The 16,275-nt window shown below is 38.1% G+C and overlaps 1 pseudogene; it reads right to left on the bottom strand.

The window, feature by feature from the left end:
- Positions 1-662: 662 nt before the first annotated feature.
- On the bottom strand, positions 663-745 carry LOC127204834 (uncharacterized; annotated as a pseudogene).
- Positions 746-16,275: the final 15,530 nt, after the last annotated feature.

Raw genomic sequence — 16,275 nt, 5'->3', positions numbered from 1 at the left:
GAGGATTTTTGTCTCTTAATGCTTTGTGTAGCTTTTTTTTAACCTCATAGTTTCTTTTGCTTATATAATATGGTTTCTAATTTTGTATTTTTATGAAATTTCTCTGTGTGTGAATGTGTGTCTATGTATATGTATGTGGTTTTTGTTTCTTTTTACTCTTTTCTCTTTTGTTTTATCGTAATATAGTTTATTTTTTTATTTTTTTTAAAATTCGAATTCAATTTATTACCACCAGAATGATATGACTCAGTTACTTTAAAATTGCAGAAGCTTAATTATCCAAAATTATTTTCTTTAAAGATCGTTCATTCTAGGTAGCACAGGGTGTGAAAAGTTTCTACTTAACATCTCATGGCGGCATTTTTAATAAGTTAAAGGTGGAATAAGAAAATATCTAGAGATAAAAGACAAGTGTGATGGAAGATAAAAAATAATAGGTACCTGACTCTTGAACTATTGGATGTAGGTGTGGCTGCTGTGTCACATGTGCATCAGCCTGAAGCCATCAGTCCCAGGGAACATTCTTCAGTCTCAAGCTTGCTCTTGGATCTGGGAGCTGTCAGGGCTGTTTGGTGCCCAAATGGTGGTCATCCCTGCCTAGCTCCCTGACAGAGGCCGTTGGCACTAGATTGGTTGTCAAGTTAGGCTCACGTTTTTCAGAGAATGTTAGGCTGCTAATCATCCAGATGGTCATAGGCAGAACACTGAACATAGATGTAGTATCCCCACTCATCTCTAATATAGTTTATTAATTCACTTATTTATTGAAGCACCTATTTTCTTTCTAATAAGAGAGAGGGAGAGAGAGAGAGAGAGAGAGAGAGAGAGAGAGAGAGAGAGAGAGAGAGAGAGAGAGAGAGAGAGAAAGAGAGACACTATGGATTTGGGTGGGTGAGGTAGAGAGGGTCTGGAAGGAGTTGGGGGAGAGAAAAAAATCATAAAATTTTCAATATCAAATAAAAAAGTTCTATTTTCCATAAAAACTGAATAAAAGTATAAGCCATCACCCCAGATTGCTGATTTTTAACAGTATGATGAAAATGGAGTTTACTTCCAAATTCAGCTAAGATAATCTGAGTATCTAAAAAAATATTAGTGTAGTATATTTCATTAACCATTCAGAAATATGAAATTGTTGGACTAACCACGTGTTTGTGTGTGTGTGTGTGTGTGTGTGTGTGTGTGTGTGTGTGTGTGTGTGTGTTGTGAAAGGGACTATCGAAAAAAACTGATATAAAATCAATTGTTCTTGTTCTGGTGATCTTTTGTTCAAGGATAAATAACGCACACCCCTGCCCTGCTGCACACAATGGGCGCCAGCTAATTATTTTTCCTAATGGATAAATAAACAAAATACAAAGAGGAGAAAAGCTACTGAGTGGGGGAATCTTTGAAAGAAAAGTCTTTGCAAAATGAGTCTGGGATACTCCCAAGACAAAAAGGGAGTAAACACCTGAGTCAGAGGAAAAGTGTTTCTGGCAGAGGGAATGACTGGCGTGAGCTTCTAGGGAAACAGAGAGCATCTTTGTTTGTTTGCTTTGTGTCCAGGACTGTAGCAGGTGACAGTATCTGACCTGTGCTGATAAGGAGCAAAGTAAGTTACTGCTGTGGCAGCATCCAGGCCCTGGGGAGCTTATCCCAGGAGACACAAGTCAGCTTAAAAAAAAAACATTTTTGTTTTATTTTTATTTTTAAATTAATTAATCAGTTCACTTTGTGTTCTGATTGTGTTCCTTCTCTCCTCCTGGTCCTACTCTGCCTCTCTTTTTCCCCACCTCCATTCCCTATTCCTCAAAAATGGGGAAATCTCCCCCAACTCATCGAATCCTATCAGGGCTGAGCAAGTCCTCTCCCCCTGTGGCCTGGTGAAGCCGCCCCACCAGTGGGGAGTGATCAAAAAGCAGGCAACAGAGTCCATGTCAGAGACATTCTGATCCCCTTACTAGTTGACCCACATTAAGTTTGAGCTACGCATGTGTTGGCTACATCTGTGTAGGGAGGGGGCCTAGGTCCAGTCTATGCATGGTCTTTGCTTGGTGCTTCAGTGTCTGAAAGGCCCTCTAGGCCCTGTTTAGTTTGCTCTGTTAGTCTTCTTGTGGAGCTCCTGTCACCTATAGGTCCTTTTATCCTTTCCTCCACTTTTCCACAAGACACCCTACTTGTCACCCAACATTTGGCTGTGAGTTTCAGCATCTGCTTGGATCTGCTGCTGCGTGGAGCCTCTTAGAGAATAGCTATGGTAGGCTTCTGTCTGTGAGCCAAGCAGTATATCATTAATACCGTCAGAGGTTGGCTCTCTTCCATTGGGTGGGTCTCTGGTTGGGCCAGGCATTGGTTGGACATTCCCTCAATCTCTCAACTATGATTGTCCCTGCACATCTGATGGAAAATTGTCTTGATTTTACTGGTCAATGTAAAATCAAGATCCGGTTAACAATTTAAATCGTCCTATAGCCCTAAGGAAATAGAATAGTCATTAAATGTCTCCCATTAAAAACAAAACAAAACAAAACGAACAAACAAAACCAAGGGCCAGATGGTTTCAGCAAAGAATTCTACCTGACTTTCAAAGAAGAGCTAATACCAGTACTCCTCAAACTATTCCCCAAAATAGAAACAGAAGTCTCCTTTATTCTAAGGGCAGCAAAAGGCTTTTGGAGCAGGAAAAAAAAAGTGGACAGTAATGAGCCCTTGTTCTCTTTTCTTGGAGAATCAGCATCAGAATTGAAATTAGCCTAGAAATACCTGTTCTAGCAAGACACTTATGCATTTGAGTCCATTGGATAAATACCTGTTATAAAAGTCTTTATAATTTGTGCAAACAAGCTTCAGGCTGTTAAGTTTCTTTTTGCTGCTGATGCCTAGAGACAAAATGTCCAGGGGAGTGTAGACTAATTTGATGGCCCCACTTTTTACCTCCAGAAATTATGTTTGGATGGGAACCATGTTGACCTTTTCTAGGTCTGAATGTATAAACCATTTGTGCTGACTGTCACATTGAAGACATACATTTTGAGTAGCCTCAGTGGTTAGCCTGGTATAAAATGTCCAATGACACTGCTCTGAGATATACTATCAGGTGAAGGGATGGGACAGGTGACCTATATGTATTTATTTTAAGAATTCAAATTTTGACATATAGTACACAGTCTCCAAAAAGACATAGTTAGGTCATGTTTAAGTATCTGTCAATCTTGTTTTGAGTAATACTTTTTAAAACACTCTTCCTGTGACACTAGTGTTTATCCCCCTTTTATATTGCCATATCCAAGATTCAGTTCTCAAAGGACTTTCTCTCAAATATTCCACCCTTCTGTAGCGTTTCTTCTCCCTGGTTGTATATTATTAATATACCTTAAAATGAGCAACAACATTGTGTTTCATTTGCCAAATAAAATTATAAAATACCCAATGGAGGAAAAGTGGCATTAAATAAAGTTATTTCTTTATGTCCATTAACCATGCACTAGAACTCTCATTTGAGTGGTCAGATTCGATGCCTCCTGAAGAAATCAGTAGCAACAGACTGTGACAAAAGCATAAGCAAAAATCGAGTCACAACTCCTTTTTAATTATCTGTGCTTTCTGAAGCTACTGAAGAATGGAATATGCCAACATCTTAGACTGATGGATCTTGAATTGCATGCAGAAGAGGAACCTCTAACTCTCAGTTCTGCCCTGGGTCACCAACAACATGCCTTAAGCTTATGGATAAGAAGTCTCTGGGTATACCAAGCTGGAGGAGAATGTTAATACCATTACTCATATGCCAGGATGCTATTTTCTTCTCCTGCTCCTCAATTCAAAACAACTTTGTCACACAGAACTCTATGAGTGTCTAGCAATTAAGATATTGGAGTAAATGACAAAGAAGGAGGTAAATTCACAATTAAAAGTGAAATTAGTGTTCAACCTAATTTGGAAGAAATAGAGCTTTGGCCAGGGTCAATAGACACCAAATAGCAATGGAACGGAATTTTGGCGCATTCTCTTTTAACTCTCTCCTCAAGGAGTGGATATATAGTTTGTCATCTTAAAAGGGAGAAATTTGCTTGTTAAGACTCATTTAACCTTCAGGAACATGCTTTAAAACCAACTGCTCAGAAGATCGATAGCTTTACAAATGAGAGGCTGAGATAAAGGTTAGGAGTAGAATTTACCATGATGAATTCTAATGGGATTTGCTGGTAATTTACTGTTTTCATCTCCTTTTAGCTAGAATCATATTTCAAAGCTCCTACTTGCTTTTAGACTATATTTTAACCTAATTCTTTAAGGCATTGTAATGGTGCATGATTAACATGATAAGAAAGCCACATGATGACAGAATGCTGTACAAAAACAGGCAAATAGCTCACGTCTTTGAGTCCTGCACCTGGGAGGCTGAGGTAGGAGGATTACTATGATTTCAAGACCTTTTTGAGTTACATGCCAAGTTACAGGACAGCTTGGGTTACAAGGAAGATTTCTAGAAATCCTCAGTGCTGTAGACAGAATGCTGGTGTATACACTGTGTACCTTAAAGAGCTTTTATGGAACTAAAGTGCGATTTGAGATCTGAGGTGAGTGAGGGTTGCTAGTTTTGACTCAAGGCAGAGTTACTGAGCAGACAGAATATAGAATTCTCATTGTTATACTATGGGAGCTAAAGAAATCATGACAGTACTGAAAGACCCTTCACAGACTCATACTTACATGAACACTGAACATGAGCACATGTCAAGGGCAGACTCTCTCTCTCTCTCTCTCTCTCTCTGTATGTATGTGCGTATCTGTCTCTCTCTCTCTCTCTCTCTCTCTCTCTCTCGATTTGTAAGCTCCTCTACCATTATTGAGACCCTGATGATAAGCTCCTTGTTATAATGTTCAGTGCCATGATTTTCACTTCATGATTTTCAGAAGAAGAATAACTACATTTGAAGCACAAAATTATGAAGCCTGACACCTTTGATAAAGAGCAAAGAAGGGGGAGGACTCTGGGAAACCATTCCAAGAAACTTGCTATTCAATATCTGATCATTTTGGTTCCTGTCATCAAGATGAAATTGTCATCCCTAAGGAAGAGGAATTGCTTATCCAATAAAAATTGCTAGCTCTAAAAATACACATACAAACAACATTTACAGATTGGGTAGGTTATATTTAGGGGTAAACATGTATGTCCATATACATATATGCATATGATAACAATTAATGAAAAGAGAGGTCATGAATTTGAAAGAGAACATAGAGGGCTATATGGAAGTGTCTAGAGGATGAAAGGGGAGGGAAGAAGAGATATTGATTGATATGGTAATGCTTCTCTCATCATATGCTGTTTATATTTGAATATTACCTTACCTATGCTAAATACAAAACGAGCCTTTATTTTATATGCATTCTAAATTGAAAGTAATATCATGATGACCACAAACTAACAATGAAGATGAACTAGGGCTTCCTTGTATAAGCACCTAGCTGTTCTAGTAAATTATACTCTTTATTTTATTTAACTTCATAGAGTGAGAACACTTAGTGACTTAGAGTGTTGAATACTTGCCTAAGAAAAAGAGAAGTAGTAAAGCTCAGTTCCAGAGCAAGAATTAAGATTTTTCTCTATGCCCTTTTTAATAAAACCATAAAAACTTTATGTTGAAATCTCCATATGTCCAGCCCTGAAGTCTAAACCCTCCCAAGATTGTCTTTCTTGTAAACAGTAAAGACCAACACATAACTCATAAACACTTCGAGTGGAGCATCTCTGAGATTCTTCCTGCCCATTGTTTACATGAGGATTGAGCGATTTGGTTGATTAATCAGAAAGAAGCAAAGCCAGCCATCATATTCTGAGTCTGCTTAATTGCCTTTGCCCTGGTCTGGGATCTATTTTTATTGATTATGCTTCTGTTCTTTTCACTATTATGTTGTCAAATATTGTAATATTAAGTGGTTTGGCTTCACACTGTGATTTAAGCTGCACTGAAAGAAGCTGCATTAGTCAGAAATTTGTCATGATTAATGAAAAGAAGAAATGTTAAATGTCATCAGGAGCTGCCTTTCTAATCCATTGTACTATACAGTGACCTCTTGCTATTAGACTGGGGAATAGGTACCATTGCCAATGGCCTACTTCTCCCCTTTTCATTGGTTTGTGTGTATGTGTTATTATTGTCCTGGCCTGCTGATTTTCAACTTGACACAAATTAGAGTAATTAGGAAGGGGGACTCTCAACTGATAAAATGCCTCCTGAAGATTGGCTTGAAGGAAAGTCTATAGAGCATTTTTAAAATTAGTGATTGATATGGTCACATCAAGCCCACCCATGGGTATTGTCATCCCTGGGCAGGTGCTCCTGGGATGCTGAAGAAGGCAGTCTAAAGAAACCATGAGGAGGAAGCCAGTAATTAGCACTTTTTCATGGCGTTTTTTCAGTTCTTAGCTCCAGGTTCCTGAGTTTTAATATGTACCTTGGCATTCTGGACTATGAGATGTAAGACGAAATAAAACTTTTCTTCCTTACATTCCTTTTCCTAGTAGTGTCTCAGCACAGCAATGGGAATCTTTACTAATACACATAGTAAGCCTGCTGATTTTCCAGTTGATTTGAAGTTGTTAAGATATTCTGTGAAATGGTATATGATAACAAAAATGTTGTATGGGAAAAGAAGCCATAGGTGGCTTAGGAAGAAGAGCTTAGAAGATGCTTTAATGCTTCTAGCATGGCAAAACAAGTGGCATATGTATAATCTATGAGAAAAGATGTAATAGTAAGGCTTATTTAAGCAGTTATTTAAAAAACAAGTTCATATTGGTATCATTGCTTCCTAAGATTCTCTTTGAGAGGTTTAATTATCTCAAAATCTCATGAATGGCTGTCAAAGTTAGTCAATGTTTGCCCAAACTATTTGAATGACACCACTGGAGTAGGAATTTCTTATCATTTCAAAAGTCTACTCCCATGTCTAGTGGATCACATAGATCTTCCTTTCCAACCTTGCTTCCCTCCACTTACGGCTTTACCTCAGCCCCAAGTTCTTGTCATTGATGAATAAGTGTCTCCAAGTCCACATCCTGTTCAAGGTTAGTAAAGACCATCAAAGTCGCATCTTGAAGTTCAGGGAGCGGCAAGAAGGCAACTTAGGTGTCCTTCTGGACCTCAGAGCCAATTGGGACTCTGGTCCACCTGGATAGTAGTTCTTTTTTTCTTTATTATTATTATTATTTTTATATTTTACATACATATTTATATTATTACACATAAATACAGTAAGCTACATACAACAAGAACCACGAAACCATCAGGGATTATAAAAATGTTACATTCATAACCTTTTGGCTATTTGAACTTGGAAACCTTGAAGAAAACATCTTTCCTATCTTGGTGAGTCTAAAATTCTGAATGTAAATCAATATCAATCATATCTCATCATTATCAACTTAAAACGTATATCTAGACCTAAAAAATTTTTTAACCCCTAAACAACTAAGCTTATTGTAAGACTAAACTGTCCAGTCATTTTTTACACACAATCTATATCTATATCTATACCTATATCTATATCTATCTATACAACTCAATTATAATACAAGATTTACTTCCAATACTTTGAAAGTGCTATTGCAGGCTGCTTAGAATAATTAAGTAATACAAGCTAATTGTCACTTGATCAAATAATGGTCATGTCAATTACTAGTCTACTTTTATCACAAGACTATATATCCTAGGTTTAACAGATAGATATGATTCTATATATAGATAAGGTAAAATAGATAAGGCCTTCAAAAACCTCAGAGACATACAGAATATGTTTTATTATATTAAAGATTCACTGACAATGAGACAGATTAACTCCTGGCAACACCCAGCCTACCTCAAAGTGGATGATAAGCATCAAAGAACCTCCTTATGGAGATGGCTTCAAATGTAGCAAACTAGCCACTGGGCAAAATGACCTCATTTCTCCATGGACAGTATTCTGCCTAAAAATGGGCAAGCTTGAATACAGGCAGGGCTGACGGCCACACTTTGCCAACATGGACCTAACAAGTCCTCAATAGTTCCTGCCTCACAAATGTGTCTGTCAGAAACATTGGGCCAGAGGGCTGAAGATTATGCTCCAACGTTTAGAGAGTATTCTGTGACTGTTGAGGCAGCAAACTGTCTCTGTCATTTTTTATTTTGGAAGCCGCTAACCTACACTTCCAGTTTACTCTGGTGCTCAGGATTGAGCAGTGAATCTATGCTGGAGGAAATCTCAAATGTTCCATCTTGTCCACCATATGAGTCACCTGACTGAGGGAGTATTCTACGAGTCCTAAGGAAGAAGAACATTGGTACTGGACTTAGAAGACGTGCTTAGAGTCCATCTGGTCAATAGCTGTCAAGTTTTTCTTTTGATTGAAGGCTTCTAGGTGATTTGGGTACCTTTCTAGTGTACCCGTGCCATGTACACAAATGTAGACATCAAATGAGAGGCTGTATGTCTTTGATGTCTGAAAGCACTGAGTACAACCAAAAGAAGTCATAGTTGACAGCATCTTTATTGTTAATTCTTTGTGTGGGTTTGGCACCAGCAGCAAGCTGATAAGGTCCAGAGGACAGGAATCAGGTTATTTGGGCCTTCAGACCCTTCTGCTTCTGGCTTTTCACCAGATTTATCTTTTCAATCAGCTCATACTTGTTCATATTTGATCATACCCCATTGGTGATGGAAGATGTAGAGCTTGCTGATGAGTGAAGCTGCTGCTTGCCGTCCCATGTTGCTCTGTAAGATATGGCTGTGAGCTCACATCTCTCCCATGATAAGAGCACTACACAGGTTAATGGCTAGATGGAAGTTCCATTCCCTCTGCAGCAGCTCTGGGAACTGTTATCATAGTGTCTCCCTGTGTTTGGTATAGTGGATGGTCCTCAAATCTGTTAGCTTCAAAATGTTTCCCAGGTAAAGAGCATCTTACTTTGGCAGATACTTGTCCCATGCAGGATCTTGTCTGTAGCAGAGGCTATTTAGTGGTATCTGCATAACCACCCTCTTGATCACAGACATGTGCACTTAATGACAAACAGTTAAATGGTATCTTAGTTGGAATTTCCATTGCTTTGAAAAGACACTATGATCACAGCAACTCTTATAAAGGAAAACATTTAGTTGGGGCTGGTTTATAGTTCAAAGGTTTAGGCCATTATCATCATGGCAGTAAACATGGCAGTGTGCCGGCACAGATGGTACTGGAAATAGAGCTGAAATTTCTAGCTTTGGATCAGCAGGCAGAAGGAAGTGAAAACTGGGCCTGACTTGAGCACCTGAAATCCCAAGTACCACCCCCAGTGACATACTTCCTCCAACAAGAGCACACCTACTCCAACAAGGCCACACATCCTAATAGTGCCAACCCCTGTAAGCCTATGGGGTTCATTTTCTTTCAAACCACCACAGATGGGGGAAACATTGGGTCAACACATCTACATAGGGTTGGCCACATTCTAGTGCTCTGGAAGTTTTAGGATCTCTACTTCCCACAAGGAAATATGAGAAATGTTTTCTTGTCATTCTTCATCAATATCTTTTTCAGCGCTACCTTCTGGCTGATCTGGCAGTGCCCACTGAAGGCTCTTGACCAATCCTGGCAAGTGTCTCATATTTGAAGACCCTATAACAAGAGGATTACCTCTGAGTTGTATTGCTTTGCCCTGGATGTGTCCTCCAACCAGTTGTTGGTGCCTTTGGCTTCAGATGCTGCAAATCAAGCCAGGCTACACTCTAGACTTCTCTGAAGCTAGGCCACTTTTTATTTTAATATTTTTAACATAAATTTTAAACAGGTATGGACAACAAGAATAATAAAGTTTTAAAATCCTATACACACCATGGGATAAATCCATATGGAAATTTATGAGTAGAAACTTATTGGATGTCTGCTTAAATCTCCAAAACACTATGAATGTAACATTTATATAACTTCTGATTGTTTCATGGTTCTTCTTGCTGTAGGTAGCTTATTGTATACATGTGTAATCATATAAAAGTATATGTAAAAAATAAAAATAAAAAGTCAATCATGTAACAAAACAAATTTATATAATGTAGAAAAAAGAAAAAATAAATCTCTATTAAAAGAAGAGTGCATATAGGTTTTAAGGTCCATTTTACAAAGCCAGTATCAGTCAGATAGGCCCCATGGTGTTGGCCCAATACAGGTTATTGGTTGAATACACTATAAACGTTGGTTGCAGGACAAAGAAATCAAGCTATAACTTGACCTGAAAAGTACCTCCCTGTTAGCTAGCTTTCAGAGTTCTGGAAGCTGTTAAGCAGGCTCCTTAGGAAGAAAAGTCTTGGTTTTACACATCTGTGAAAACTGCATGTTACAATACCACAATGATTTGTAATATATGCCCCAGTACAACAGTGGCATGACAGTTATTGGAGCACCTAAAAATTTTAGGATTGCATTTTGGCTGGCTTTATGGGAGGAATTTATATTCATATTGGGTACTGCAAATGTGGTTTATAGCCCATCACTGGGGATGTCTTATTGGAAAGTCTCCTATGACTATAGTTACTAAATGATATTTTGTCAAACTAATTTCTAAATTTTATATTTATAAGCATTGATTAGTGCTGATTTCTGCCTTGATAAGAAAAGCTTCTGTTTGTAGTGGATGGAAGTTAACAGGGAACGTCTAAGTAGTCAAAGTGCTGAGAATAAGTGACTGTTGAGTTCTGAGCAGCAGAAGCCATCTATATTAACTGCCTCAATGCCTAATGAACCTGGCCTCAGTGAGGATAGGGCAGAGCGAATATAAAAGCTAGTGGATGGGAAGGAGTGTTGCACATCACTGTCTTCTTGACATGACAAGGATATTGTACCCACTAATTAAATCATGACATCTGCAGTCACTTTCCCAAGACCTGCACAAGAGTGGGCCTATTGACATTCCATCATAGATGAAACATAGACCATACGGTCCCTGATTCCCAGGAATTATAGGTAATTATATGTGAAGAAATCACAATCCTCAGTGATATAGTCACTGTTAAGTGACCTTTGCTCAGGCAAATAGCCTATAACCAATGCTCTTGTAGAAAAAATTAATTAAATGCTGTAAGCCACAAAAGACACGAAAGTGTGGGCCATTTGTTAAGGGGGTGGACTAGAGAAGATTGAGGGAAGATAGTGAGGGGTCAAAGTACTTTCTATGTATTCACCTGAAATTGTGAGGAAAAAAAAAGCTTTAAAATGTGTGTGTATCTTTTAAAGAGCCATTATTTTCAAGGGATATGTTACAAAGCATGGTAAAATGACAAACCTTGCAGTCTTTTGATGATGTGCTTGTCAGAATCCTTTAAGTGGTCCACGTCTTCACAGTCCGCTCACTAGATAGGTTTCTAATGTACACTTTCCTGAGAAGAGTGACAAACAAGGATTCTAGGAATCACACATTTCTTCCTTTTCTTTAACAAAGAATGTTATCTCTAAGTGTACAGTCTGTTTCTGTGAGATGGCTTTGGACACTTGAGAAAGATAGGAAAAAGAAAAAGCCTTACCACTTGAATCTTCCACTAAGGCAAACCTGAGTAGCTAGCTGGAGCTCAGTCATATATGAACAGACTTTCTGAAAGGCCACAGTAGAAACAAGTATGACACATTCGTTAAAACCTATAGAATTTACAATACCGAAAGACAAAATGGCAAACAATTGATTTTATTTTAGTGTTAATCAATATCAGCACATCAATTTCCCTATTAAAAATGTTCAAGGAAGATGAAAGGATCTGATTGGAGAGAAAAAAGTGTGTGAGGGGCTAACAATAGTTGTTTAAAATGACTTTTCAAAAATTCAAAAATCAAGATAAACTGTATGTAACAGAAATTATTTCCAACACTTCAAATTTACCATTGTTGTATTAGTATAAATGTCTTCTGCAATACACTAAAATCTATAAGTGCTTATATTCTGGTACTTCTAACTTGCAGCATTATCACTTTATCAGGCACAAACATTAATAAACATAACTTCTGGAGAAACAGAATACCCAATGAAGTATTTTATTTAACCTTTGATATCTGGCATAACAGAGAAATGTACTTATTTCTGATATGTCATGGTGTGTAAATTTTTTCATATGTTAATCCAGACATTCTTCAATATAAGTGGATTTGATGTATATAATATCACTTCCATCATTTTCCATACTTTAGATTTTTAAAAAGTTATTGTAAGCTGGGTATAGTGGCATAGTCTGTAATCTTAGCATTCAGGGAGGTGGATCCATGTGAGTTCGAGGCCAGACTGGTCTACAAAGTGAGTCTAGGACAGCCAAGGCTACACAAAGAAACAGTGTCCCCCAAAATACTAAATTTAATATTATGAATGCCAAATTAAAATTAACTAAATTTAATTTAAAATTGCAGATATGAATATATGTGGTTAGATCATAATATATTTTAGACAATGAAAGTAAATATATATATATTTTTGTCAGAAGATATGAGCACATTAACAGATAAAGCAATTTTATATACTAGTAAATTTATACTGTATATACTATTGTATATATTAATATTAATTTCATTTTTCTTCATTTTCATACATGTACATGGTGAAATATAATCATATCTACTCCTACTTCCCCTTCCAATTCCCCCAATACACCTCTTTCCAAATTACATGTCTTTTTATTTTTAGTATCACACTAATCTAATTAGTGCTGCCCATATGTGCATAAGTGAGGAGAGACCAGCAGATAGAGCATCCAAGAGAGAATGCTTCTTCCTCTTCCAGCAGGTGGTAACTGGCAATAGCTCCTCAGTAAAGGGTGGGGCCTAGAGATTTCTTACCCCATCTGGCTTGATCTTGTATAGGTCTTATGAATGTAACCAAAGCTTAACAGCTTTGCCACTTCCAGAAGACAGCATTTCATAGAACTCTTCTCCATCCTCCACCTCGTCCATTCTTGCCTCTTCACGGATATTCCCTGAGCCCCGGTGTTGTATGTGTGTCAGGGGATTAATATAGCTGTTCTGTTTATGACTGAGCATGGTGTCTCCTGTTTTCAGAACTCTGAGCAGTTATGAATTACGAGCTCCATTGACTGCAGCGCACTGTAAAAAGAAACTTTCCAGACCATGGTTAAAAATAGCCTATGTATATATGCATAAATATATAGAAGGCACTTTGACAGTGTGACCATTTAGCATGGTAACCACAGGAGGCTCTACATTAGGACCTATGACCTCCCCAGACATGGCATTTTGGCTAAGATTATAGTGACCTTGATTTCTCTGTGTCCCACAGCCATAGTTTGACATGTCTTCAGCAATATACATCCTAATGATAGCAATAGGTGTCTTGGAGATTTCTTGGGTTTCCCTGGGCAACAACTCATAAGGAGGTATCCTATACCTTGCACTGTACTCTCATTTGCTAATGCACATCTCTGGAAACATGAGTGTCTGAAGCAGGGTAGTTCTGTTTGAATTAGTTTTGGTGGCATTTCAAATTTTCTATTTTGAGAACATCTCATTTGCACCTTCATGTTTATTACTATTCTATTCATAATAGCCAGAAAATGGAATCGACCTATTTGAGCAGATAAAATTAATAAAAATCTGGGATATTACTCCACTGTGAATGCTGAACTCAAGAAATTTTCAGGTAAATGAATAGAACTAGGAAAAATTACAAGTGAGGTAACTGAGGCCCAGAAGACAAACACTCTATGGCCTTTCTCACATGTGGCTCCAAGCCCCAAGTTTTTGTTTTTGTTTTTTGTTTTGTTTTGTTTTTGTTTTTGTTTTTGTTTTGTGTGTGTGTGTCTTTGAACTTGGATCTCAAATGAGAACCAGGAAACTAGAACGAAATTGTTCTGGGAGGGGGAAGTTAGTGGAAAGAAAGTGGTAGATTACAGGTAAAGAAATAGTGAGGTGGGATGAGGCAGAGGAAATGTTTGCACAGGGAGAGATGTGGCTAGACACGGAAAATCAGGTTGTAAAGTGGGAGGGGCCAGTGAGAATTCATACGGAATACCACTGTCTTAGAAAACAATTTTTTAAAAAGTGGACATGAGAAATGAAAGAAAAGGGAGGGCTTCTGACAGTTACAGGATTAAGACAGAATGGCGTGGGGAGATAAGGAGAATTGGGCATAGTGGGTGATTGGCTGAAATTAAAGATATATGAAAAGACTTTGAGAAACCCACTAGTTTGTATATATTATTTCTAAAACAATGTATTTAAGAGATTTTTTTACCCACTTAGCAGGAACAAACTTCACTTATTTATAGACTTCCAAGTAATTTTACTGCTTTGCTATTGATGGTAGGCCATTTTATGTTTCTTTTTGAAAAATAATACATTAAAACTAATTTGAGTGTATATTTGGACATAGGTAAAATAATGTTCATAGGTGACCTTTTCAAAGTGAATTTGAGGTTGAAGCACAAAAGGCATTGTAAATTCGGATAGATGCTGTCAAAACTGTGATCCCATTTTCCTAAAACTGGAATGAAATAGTGTGTAGGTTTGACAGAAATTAATGATTAGTAATGGCAAACAGAGAGACCGATATAAAACTGTACACTGCTGAAACTGATAGATTCTCAATGTAAAGCTAAGTCTGTCCACAGCTAAACTAAAATATTATACATAACAGAGAATTGCCATCATGATTGACAACAGGGTGAGCCCACTGTACACTTAAGACCATACTTAACACACTTAAGAACTCTATGCCTAGGATTAAATCGTCTTCTGCGGATCCGAGAGTGACAGTCTTAGCATATCTGTATGCCTGAAGACAGCCTGTTTGATCCACGCTTGGGTTAGTTCATCTTATTTGTGTTTACAACCCTCCTTGAGATGTTCTGCGTCTACTATGATAAGGCCTGATTGGAATCACCTTATGAAAAGCCAAGTAATAAAACAATTTCCCCTCTCTAGTTTTCACTGGAATGCTAAAGTGAATTTGAAGGGAAAAATGTATTATACAACAAAATTGGCCATGGGCTGGGAAATTTCCCTGCACACCAGTATTTACCCTTGGGCTACAAATTAGCTAATGTAGATACGGGCATTTGATCACCCAAGACATTTTGATTTCTGTTGAGGGTAATGGTTAGTACAGTTTCAGTCCACCAGTGACAGCAGGAAGCCTGGTCTCCTGGTGGCTGTGCTTCACAAACCTTTGAAGTAAGTAGGGGCTCATGATTATAGCGTACACTTCCTAGGGACACCATGCAGATATAGTTGAAAACCGCCATCTGGATTCTTTATATGCTATGCTGAGGCATGCCTAATGATGGTAGCTCTGGTAATATGCCCCATACTGCCTGGCAACAGCATAGTAATTGTTTTTAATACGTGGTATGTAGGTCACACAGCTTTACTCAACCGAACTGTAAAGGCTTTCACTATCTCACTTTATTAAAAAACATTGAGGTTGCTCGCATTTTGCTGGAATAGTGACCCTGAAAGCACACATGGCCAAATAGTTAAACAAAAAAGCAGGCTTGTTTTAAACATTAATACACTCTCTGCTATAAAGAACCACCCCTTATAAAGTTTTAAGTGAACTGTGAAAAGTTTATGCCATTATTATCCAAACATAGTTTAGCCCAAGGTTACCATTGTAATGTGAGAACAGGCGCCATTGATGGGAATTGGTAAGGCTCTGTCTGAGTAGGCTGGTCCCCTGCCTGCTCCTGATGTGACAGGGTGAATACACTCAGCTCAGATGCATGATTCAGAAACAAACTTCCAGGGTGTTTAATGTAGAAGCTGAAAGCATTCTACAGCTGTTTGGGGCTTCACATGACTCTTGGCTACTTGACTTACTCCATAATATTTAATGGGCAACGTTCTCACCTTGTCCTTTCAGGCTAAAGACCTAATTGAACTGTGAAGTTGGAATTGAATCTGAGCTATAGTCCCAGATGAGCTTTGTAAGGCAGCTGAGCAATAGAGGAATTCATTTCACTGTGTGCCCAGATGCCCGTGTTTAATTTTGATGTTTTTGAAGGTAGCTCCTAGGGATGCCATGGAAGTGGTGGCATGAATGGAATGTTGGACAAAGGCCAACGATACTGTTCATCTCCTTGAGCAGAGATGTACTACGGTGGTGATATGGAAACCTCCTAACTTCCATGGGGTATCAGATCCAGCTCATCTGTCTTACTTCCCCAAGATGTCTTCCAAGCAAAAACTTCTCATATGGAAGGGTCTTCCTCTAATGGTTAGCTACCACCTCTTGTGCTGTCCCAGAAAGAGAAGAGAAATAGATAAGGTTTCCTGGC

This window comes from Acomys russatus, chromosome 20, assembly GCF_903995435.1.
Source record: "Acomys russatus chromosome 20, mAcoRus1.1, whole genome shotgun sequence".
Taxonomy (NCBI): Eukaryota; Metazoa; Chordata; class Mammalia; order Rodentia; family Muridae; genus Acomys; species Acomys russatus.
This window is presented reverse-complemented; position numbering and strand designations above follow the sequence as displayed.